Source organism: Vicia villosa, linkage group LG3 (genome assembly GCF_029867415.1).
Source record: "Vicia villosa cultivar HV-30 ecotype Madison, WI linkage group LG3, Vvil1.0, whole genome shotgun sequence".
Lineage (NCBI taxonomy): Eukaryota > Viridiplantae > Streptophyta > Magnoliopsida > Fabales > Fabaceae > Vicia > Vicia villosa.
In genome coordinates, this window is record NC_081182.1 from 30,488,765 (window position 1) to 30,499,973 (window position 11,209).

The 11,209-nt window shown below is 31.1% G+C and overlaps 1 long non-coding RNA gene across 2 annotated transcripts; it reads left to right on the forward strand.

The window, feature by feature from the left end:
- Positions 1 to 8,156: 8,156 nt before the first annotated feature.
- LOC131655312 (uncharacterized) lies at positions 8,157 to 10,000 on the forward strand. Of its 2 annotated transcripts, XR_009299720.1 has the most exons (5): positions 8,157 to 8,653; positions 8,745 to 8,876; positions 9,138 to 9,215; positions 9,301 to 9,588; positions 9,679 to 10,000. It is a non-coding gene; the product is annotated as an uncharacterized LOC131655312 (long non-coding RNA). The 2 variants fall into 2 exon arrangements; XR_009299719.1 differs by having other exon boundaries at positions 9,301 to 10,000.
- The last annotated feature ends 1,209 nt before the right edge of the window (positions 10,001 to 11,209 follow it).

Here is an 11,209-nt window from a genome sequence, read left to right on the forward strand (position 1 = left end):
CGTAAACCATGCGAAATGAAGTCTCCTTGGTTTTTGAATGCAGGATGGTATGATAGGACCACCGTATTTCATGGAGGTAGTCGGCTCACAGTCCTTTAGCATCGTCCAACTTCCTCTTCATGCCTGAAAGAATGATTTTATTAGCAGCCTCAGCCTGGCCGTTAGCCTACGGATGCTCCACGAATATGAATCGATTGCGAATTCCGAAGTTCCTGCAAAATTCAACAACAAAAGAGCTCGCAAATTGCGTGCAGTTATCTGATACAATGATGCTAGGAAGACCAAATCGGCATATGATGTTCCTCCAATAAAAGCGCCTAACTCTCTCCACTGTAATCCGTGGCAATGCCTTTGCCTCCACCCATTAGTGAAATAGTTGACCTCTGTTAGAAAATATAGGATAAGTATTTCTAGTATCGTCTCCTCAGGGATTGATGCGATATTATCGCCGTTCTACAGCTTAGTGTATTTTGAGTTAAGTTTTGAGTAACAGTTTGGTGACATGAAATATTAATAGCATGCAAAGTAAGTAAAGACAATAAAATAGGGTTTGAAAATGATTTGAGAAAACTGTGTCAAGATTAGTGTTCGTTAGTTTGCTTCATATGTACTCTAACGATCATATATATGAACCTATTAATGATTAATACAACCACGTATCCTCTCGATACCGTTTATCTCTAAAGCAATATCGTGATTATTATCATATTAACCGTCAGATGATCTCTCATGTCGACAATCAACGTGATAATCTTAAAAGCTTGATACATGTGATTATCAACTCACAAATCTATCTCTAGAGTTTGTTTATTGATAGATGAATATCTTTTAGATCTAGCTTTGAAACATATCTCTCAATAGTGATCCAAAACAACAAATGAAACATAAACAACAAGATATTCACCATATATTAATCATTAACCAAGTTCATACATAATAGATCAAAGAAAATACATATTTAAAAACTAACTACCTCTAATCTTGACACAAGATGAAACTTAGCTCTCCATATCCATGGAAGCTTCAACAACAAGCAACAAACCAAGATTTAGTGACATCAAACTCAAGAAGATTGAAGAAAGATGTTTGGAAATCTTGATTTACTCTTAAGATATGGTTTTCTCTCTTCTTCTCTTGCCCTAGCTTTTTCTTCTAAGTGTGTGTTATGATAAAGTTCTTCTAATTACCCCTTAATTATCAAATTTATGTGGCTAAGAACAAAAGTTGAAAAAGTAGGTCCGCTGAGCGGACTAGCTAAAATATCTGCTTTGTCTTCAAGGTCCGCTGAGCGGAGCCAACTTTGTTGCTCGCCTCTGCCCATGTCCGCTTGAACTCCGCTGAGCGGACTTGTTGATGGAAATTTTCTGTCCAGGTCCGCTTGGACTCCGCTGAGCGGACCTTCTGGAACAAAACTCCTTCTTTTGGTCTTCCAAACTCATTGCAAGCTTGTTTTCACCATTTCTTTTCATTCCATCTTGCCAAAAGTTGCTAAAACCTATAGAACACATTACAAAAGTTAATAAACTAACTTAAATAGAAAATAAACACAAAGTTATTTATTTACATACTAATATATCAAAAGACAATCAAATTTGGCACAAGAGTTTAAGAAATACCACAAAATTTATATACAAAATATACACAATTGAGATTCTAACAACTCTCCCCAACTTTGATCTTTGTTTGTCCTCGAACAAAGCTAGCTCAAAAACACACATCAACAAACCACACAAGGTTAGTAACATCAATTGAATGGTTCAAACTTGAGTTACATACCTACAAGATAAGTCTTCCTTGCTTGTACAAGATTCTAATATGACTATGAACCACTTTCTAAACACAAACATTTCTACACAATTGCATTAAAAAGATAATGTTCATGAATGAATCTCCTAGGTTTCACTTCACAAAATAATTGAAGTACAATTGCCATGATAGCATAAGGGACATATCACACTCACTAGCAATGATGCACATCCAAAACAATTCATATATTCATCTATACTATACACACGAGACAATAGAGACAAAGATCACTGAGGACTTTATTCGGTTGTAACTTGGCCTGAGTTCCAAACAAGTGATATTATATGTACACGACCATTAAAACAAATAAGGGTGAATGATCATGGAAAGCATTATTTATGTACACAACTACTCATATGTTACCCTTTTGTTTTTTTTCAACATACAATGCATTCCTTTCTTTTCTTTAGATCTGGGATTTTTCTTTTTCTCTTTATCATTTGCTCTTTCTTTCTCTATTTTTTTTTTGAAGAATGCATTGCACCACCATTTTCTTTCTTTCTTATCTTTAGAGAACATCTCTCCCCAACTTTAAACATTTCTATCTATAAAGATATCAATGCTTTCCATTCAAGGTTCAAGTACTATTGGGTTAAGTGTTTACCAAAGAAAGTTTCAAGTGAATCAAGACTTCTCTTTTCTTTTTTCAAAAGTCATTGTGTTTTTCTTTAATTCACTTGACAAAAACAAAAATTTAGGCTCAAAATTGGTTACAAAAGATCACACACTCACGGGTAGCCTTGTTTACGTGGTTTTTCTCATACTACTAAAAAAAAATTGCCTCGATCCCTTCTAAGTTCTAATGTCTCATAACAAAGCAAGATTAAACATGAATCATTTGAGTTAACATCAATCACTAGAACACTCTTATTTTTGTACAAAGTGGAAGTCTACTCACTTATCTAGTTTTGTCCTAAATTTGATTCAAACATAAACAAGATTTCCAAAATGCAATGTGACAAAAAATTTGTGTAAAGCCCTTAATTCATAGTCACCTTATAATCTACAAAGCAATAAAATGCTTACCTTGGTATGAACATCATCAAGAATTTTATCATCACCATCCAAATTTTGATGTTGACACACCTTAGTACTTTTTCCTTCTTTAGAGCATCACTTCTATTCCAAGACAAACACAAAATATTATGTACACCTTAACATATATAATATATATGTACACTATTCTACTACTAAAACACACTATTATAACAACAAAGGCATAACTTGCCCACACAAGAACAAATTACTTAAAACATGATACTTAATTAACAAAGGCATAAGTTGCCTACAAAATATGTTCGGGTGGCACCCACGGCCACCAAAGTACACAAAACCTCATCCGCATACGGATGGCACAAAAGTAGTCAATAAAAACAGAAAATTAACTTACTAAGTCAACAACGTAAAGTAGGATAAAAGTACTATAAAACTAAACAGAAACTAAATGACAAACAAAAGCCAACACCACATATCCTCAATCCTCCTCATCATCCTGGTCCATGCCATCTCCTTCTTCATCTTCACCTTCACCATCCCCCTCTCTGAAAAATGGCCTCTCCGCAGGCCATGCACAATGGGCCTCATAATCCTCATTAGAAGGAAAAGAGGGAACATCTGTCGGATTAACCTGGTGGCGATACAGCTTGCAGAGGGAATCATGAATCATAGCCCGTGATCTCCTGTTAGCATCAAAATAAGCCCAAAGCGGAAGTATATAATTGGAGAGATTATCAACTAGTTTTAAGGTGACCAAAGAGAATGTACATAATTAGAGATATTGCTATCCTTTGGATAATTATGTGTCTGAATGGCATTCTAATCTTGTTTCATCCAAGTAAGTCCTTTTTTAGCTATTTATCTCTCTGGACGCGTGTTGTGGACTACCTCTTCCGTTTTTGATATGTTTTCTACTATCTCCATAGTCTTATTAATTAATAAAAGTCTTATAATTTTTTAAAATCTTAAATATAAGAAAAAAAATCTTTTAAATTTTTAGTCATCGATAGAAACAATTGTCAACAAATATATATATATATATATATATATATATATATATATATATATATATATATATATATATATATATATATATATATATATATATATATATATATATATATATATAATTCTTTTATTCAAACTTATTGTTACATAAATCAGTTCATAGAGTTAATAGATAATAAATTAATTAAAGGTATATTTATAATTCTATTAATAATTTTATATAAAACTAGTGGGAAACCCGTGCGTCCGTACGAGTTCTGGTGTGGACCGCGGATATGGCACCAGTTTGTCATGAGAATTCAAACAAATTATAAAAAATCAAAAAAATATTAGAAAAAAAATAAACTACAAGATAAATGTATAAGTTTTTAAAGATTTCTATTGTGAAGAAAAACTATTAAACACAATTGTGAAAAATAAAAAATATGTTTTTTGTAGGATTGGTAGAATTGTAATAATAAAAGGATTTATAAAGTTTAAGAGATGAGACAAATAAATATCCAAAATTAAAATTAGTTAAAAATCAGTAAAAATATAATTTTACATAAAAGTCCAAAAAGAGAATGATCTAAAGAAATTAAGTTTAATGTTGTATTTATTAAATTTTGGACTATGGTTTAAAATATAAAAAAAATGAAAAGTCAGTAGTACAACTAACATAAGTTTTACTTTTATTTTCTTTAATTATACAAAAAATGTAATAACCCATGCGTTTGCCCGAATTTTGGTATGATTACCCGTGCGTTCACACGATACTGGTGTATTACCCATACGTTCGTCCGAATTTTAGTATGATTATCCGTGCGTTCACACGGTACTGGTGTGTTACTCGTGCGTGCATTCACACGAATTTTGGCATGATTACCTGTGCGTTTACAGGTACTGGTGTGGACCGTGAAATCGTCACCGGATTGATTTTGAAATTCAAATAAAATAGAAAATATTTAAATTTAATTGTATAAATGGAAAAACAATAAAAGGTAGTCCAAGATAAATATAAAAAAAAATTAAACACCAGTTTAGCTAAAAAAAATAATTGTGCAAAATAGATAAAAAAGAAATGTATTTCTCAACACTGGTTACCCGTGCATTCACACGGTATTGGTGTTTTATCCGTGCCACCACACGAGTAATGGTGTGTTACCCATGCGTTCACATGGATTTTGGTCTGGTTACCCATGCGTTCATACGGTCTGGTGTGTTACCCGTGCGTTCACACAGATTTTAACCTGATTAGCCATTCGCTCGCACGGGAACGGGTATGATATGCACATTTGTTCCCAAATTATAATAAAAATGAAATGAAAGAAAAATTAAATTGTTCAATAAATTTTTTTATTATTTTTAAAAGATCGACTATGTCATTTGGTTTCTTTCTTCTCCAAATTATTATATTTCTTTGCTATTTGTATGTAGTTTAGCACCATGTGTGTTCAGTGGCAGAGTCAGGACCCAGACTCAAAGATGCAAAATTTTATAAATTATATTTTATTATTAATATAAATAAGTAATTTATTATATATATAGGGGGTAAAAGTATAATATTTTTATATAATAAATACATAAATATATATATATATATATATATATATATATATATATATATATATATATATATATATTAAGTATAAAATTGTATACATATTTACATGAACATATTTATCAAATCAACTAAATTATTGAATACTTCACGTGTTTATATTTACATGAACATTAAGTTTTATATGCATTGTGCCTCTAATTGCTATATCGTGGATAATATTTTCTTATGAGCAAAAGCTGACTTGTTATTGCGTGGAACTTTGACATATAGCTTAATAACAATTTTCCATTTCAAACCTCCAGACTGAAAATTCTTAGGATAAACATCAGACCCGAATTTGGCCTTTTTGTCACTTTTCCATGTATGTTCTTTTTGTTGATCACCAACTTCTTATTATTGTTTGATATTTTGTATGTGTCATTAAACAAACTCCATGCAATAAAGCCACAAGGAGCAATTGGTTAACCATTTGGAGTAGAGTCTTCAGGATGGCATGTGCTCACTTCATTCGCTTCTGCCTTACTCCTCAGTTGTTTATCATCTCTATTTTTAACATATCTGCAACCAAATATCATCCAAAATCCATAACAATTACAGCGTGTTTGTTATCGGTTAAAAATAGAAATTTTGATTCAATAGGTCAGAGAAACTTCTAAAAGTGACTAATTCACAACAAAAGTTTTAACAACATATCTCTTTCAATCACACATACCGGCGATGGTTCTGGTAAAAGTTACCAAGCTGATAATACATATAGATTGGAGCTTTCATTCTATTCTTAACCTGCAAAATTTAACAGAAATTACTTCACCGGAGTCACAACTTAAACAATTATCATATAAAACAAAGAAACTATACTAACAGTGAAGTTCACTGCAAGCTTTGCTAATCCTATCATTTTTTATATACACCATTGCATCGTGACTATATAAAGACGGAAGGAATTGATCATCGTATCGAAACGGAACTTCAACTACTTGCATCATAATGTTTTGATAGAATATATAAGTAGATTGAAAACTTAAAATCTTGTTCGTAGTAGGTATTAAATAACAACAACATTCAAACTCATACACCAATATAGCCTTCAAAAAATACAACATTCCCAAGAAGCAAGTTTCAACAACATATTTTTGTGGCATTTATTACTTTACTCGTAACATTCCACACATATCATTATTCAAGACTGAATATAGCCGCAAATCCTGAAGAGATATACATGGCTCTTTAACTATGACTTACTTTTTCGTAAATTTAAATTGAACTAATTATGTCTTTAAGTATGAAAATGAAACCAACCATTCAAAAGCTAAACCATTAGATAGCAGCACACTGAGGAAACTCATGTGTGAACCATGTTACAGATGAACTGATGACGATCAACTATGTGTAAGCCATGTCAGGGAGTCAACTGATGATGGTCAACTATTTGTTAACCATGTTACAGATGAACTGATGATGGTTAACTATGTATGAACTATGTCAGGAATTCAACTGATGATGGTCAACTATGTGTGAAGCATGTCAGGGAGTCAACTGATGATGGTCAACTATGTGTGAACCATTTTACCGATGAACTGATGACGGTCAACTATGTGTTAATCATGTAAGGGAGTCAACTGATGATGGTCAACTATGTATTAACCATGTTACTGATGAACTGATGATGGTCAACTATGTGTGAGCCATGTCAGAGAGTCAATTGATGATTGTCAACTATGTGTGAAGCGTGTTACAGATGAACTGATGATGGTCCATTAAGTGTGACCATGTCAGGGAGTCAACTGATGATGGTCAACTATGTGTGAAGCATGTTACAGACGAACTGATGATGGTCAACTATGTGTGAACCATGATACAGATGAACTGATGACGATCAACTATGTGTTAACCATGTCAGGGATTCAACTGATGATGGTCAACTATGTGTAAAGCATGCCAGAGAGACAATTGATGATGGTCAACTATGTGTGAAGCATGTTATAGATGAATTGATGATGGTCAACTATGATTAAAATTTGATCATTTTTCGTGTGTATATATATATATATATATATATATATATATATATATATATATATATATATATATATATATATATATGTTTGTTTGTTTCTATATTTATATTTCAATTACTAACTTTAATGATTGATTTTTAAGACATATTTATTCTAACCATTTAATTTATCATTATCATTTATCTTAATTAAAAACAATATCATTATCATTTACTCCCTCCGTTTTTTATTATAAGTCGTTTTGGACTTTTCACACATATTAAGAAAAATAATAACTCTTGTGTGAAAATGAGAAATTATAAAGGTTTTTACAAAATTGTCCATCATTAATGACATGTGGAAGATAAATTTACTTAATTGAAAAGAGAGAATAATAAATATTTAAGGATATAATAGGAAAAATATCATTAATTATTCTTTGGAATTGTAAGGCGACTTATATTAAAATACAATTTTTTTTCCAAAACGACTTATAATAAAAAATGGATTGAGTATCATTATTCTAACCATTTTCATATGTTATATATATATATATATATATATATATATATATATATATATATATATATATAAATGAAAATATATTTTGTATAAATTTATTAATAAATTTTTAAAATATTAAAATTTTAGAAATTATTTTCCTTTCCCTCTTATATGCTGAAGGTTTCCCACATTTATTTTCCATTCCCTCTCATTTTCTAAAACTTTCTCTTTTCTATTTTCAGCTTAAACCAAAAAAAAATTTAATTATATAAAAAAAGATAATTTCAAAACATTCACTTTCTCTCTAATTTGATATCTTCACATTCTCTCTGTTCTATCTTATCTCTCTCAAAACTCCCTCTCTCTCAAAGAACCATCTCTCTGAACAATTTCACACATTAGTGTCTACAATGGTCTTAGGTGTTCAACAATTGAAGAAAGATTTAAATCAAAAGATTTATAACGAAGTTATCCCCGATGTTCTTATTTACGGCGATCCTGATTTTATTTTTCCTCGAGTTACATACATTTTACTTCCATGAATTCATCTGTTTGATTTTTTTAAAATGTTAATATTCATATGTTTTTGCAATAGGTATGTTTTGGCTCACTTGCTTCTTATGGTATTCAATGAAATACTACCCTCTCTAAGAATTACCATGGCTTCTAAGATGATCTGTTACATTTTGTTTTTTCTCAATGATTTGTGAATTTGGTTTTTACTCAAGGATAGCAAAATTCACATTCTTGGACACTTTCAGAAAGATTTTGAAGGTTGGGGTGTCAGTGAAGAATTTGGGTATGTTTTAACCTAGAACCCTAATTCATCTCACATTGTCTGCAAAATAATTAGTTTTTTGTTCTAATAATATTGAGGAACAAAATTACAGGGGCGAAATTTGGTGGTTATGGATCATTTTTGTCGACCTATCAGCGCTCTCCAGCTTGGAATCATCTAAGAAATCCAACATAAAGATCAAACTCAAAATTAGCCCAGATCTCAGAATAACTTCAGCTTTGAGGTATTAGTCTACGACACATTTTTTCCAACTAAATTGATGGATGTATATAAGCTTTTATGACCAGCCCTCTGAATCGTGGGTATGCTTGCTAGTAGCCATCAATTAGTAAACTTAGTATGATAAATTGATTTTCAGTTTCAATTTCAATTTGACTAAAGAAATACTGATAGATAGTAAAATATTAGATTGGTTATTTCAACTTGAATGTGATACTGATACAAATGTTTCATGCAAATTCGCTGACTCTATCATTGCTTGCAGACTGTTATTCTAGCAGATAGTTTAGACGATGATATTAAGTCTCTTTACTTGAGCATCACCGCTGCATCTGGACACGAGGTTAATCATTCTGACGATGTATACTCCTTAGAATCTATTTGTTTTTGCTGTTACTAATTCCGAGTGGTGTATTCTTCATTTTTAGGTGGTCTAATTTGCCTCATGAAATGACTGTTGTATTCAGTGGGTTATGCATTGAAGATGTGCATTAGTAGCTGGAGTCTATTTTCCAAGTTTATTTAGATATAGTTTGTATTACCTCTCCAAGTCTAGACATTTCCTTATGCATCTTTCTCTTATAATGTAAAACCTGGATTCATGCTTATTTGTAACAAGATTGTTGTTTCTTATATTATGGAGCCCAGAACTTATAATATAAAATGGAGTACATTTTTTCAGATCTTGTCTAAGAGAGGAGTCACTATAATATCTGGTAATTTATGCTAATGCTGGCAGATTAACCGTGAACTACTTTGATGATAACAAGTTTGTAGCTTCAATGAGAATAGTAGCACGCATGCAGGTTGGACATGTCATTGATGATGGATGGAACTAAGGTTGCAGCGAATACCATTGAAGGAGCGGTTGGATAGGTCGCACATACGGTTTCTGAGCTTGCGGCAAAGCTTTGAATGAAGGAGGAAGTGATGATATCTTAGTCGTTGTTACTAAAGCTAGTGATATTGGAAATAAGAAATGTAACATGAAGAATGTCTAATTTCAATTTATGTAAATTAGTGTTGGTTAATTGATAGCAGAATACGCCTTAAAGTTTTACACTTTCAGAGCAACTTGGTGCTCTCTTTGTAATGTTGGTATGCAACTTGAATTGAAATTTTTTGTTATTATTCTGGATTTCTTCTTGGTTCTTTTTCTACAAGATTTCGAATAGTATTTTTTTTCAAATATTTATTCATTGTTTAAGCAATATCATGTTGAATTTGTAAAAAAGTGGTTCATGTGAAGATAGTAAGAAAATTGTTGTTGTAGTACATATATGTGCCCCAATGTCTTTCAAGTTGCAACTAAAGATGTCAATCGTGTTAGGGATGCATTAAAGATGTCAACTATGTGTGAACCAAGGAAGATAGTCAACTGGTGATTGTCAACTATGTGTGAACCATGTCAGGTATGCATAAGATGATGGTCAACTATGTGTGAACCGTGTTAGATATGCATTGGATGATGGTCAACTATGTGTGAACTATATTAGAGATGCATAGGATGATGGTCAACTATGTGTGAACTATGTCGGAGATGCATTTATGATGGTCAACCATGTGTGAACCATGTCAGAGATGCATAGGATGATCATCAACTAAGTGTGAACCATGTCAAAGATGCATATGGTCAACCATGTGTGAACCATGTCAGAAATGCATTGATGATGATCAGCTATGTGTGAACCATGTCAGAGATGCATAGATGATGAACAATATAATAGTCACTAAATCGGTCACAAACTATCAACGACCGAAATTTCTATCACTATTATTATTTTTTATATGTTTTCATATATATTAATTACCTCTTAATTTTCTACTACTTTTTTAGTTTCATGATTCGCTCTAACTATTTCTCTTGTATGACAATTTTTTATTATATTAAATTATGACGATAATTTTTTAATTTATATTTAAATTTGTTAGTTTAATTATATTATCCAACTACAAAAATATATGATTTTATAGTAAGAAAGTTTTGAAAACATGTACCAAATCAAAATTAATAAATTAAATGATCCTATGTGGTAATAAAATATTATTATACAATTTATTTGATGTCATAGATATATCTTTTTATCTTTTATTTATATTTACTTTTATATATTTCTTTTATATATTTATTCTGTTGTCATTATTATTATTATTATTATTATTATTATTATTATTATTATTATTATTATTATTATTATTATTATTATTATTATTATTTCATATATCACTTAAACTGATTCCACTATTAAGGCTCTGTTTGGTAAGACATGTATTTGAGCTTATAGCTTATGTCTTATAAGCTCATATGATAATTTAGACCCATTTGGTAACGGTCTT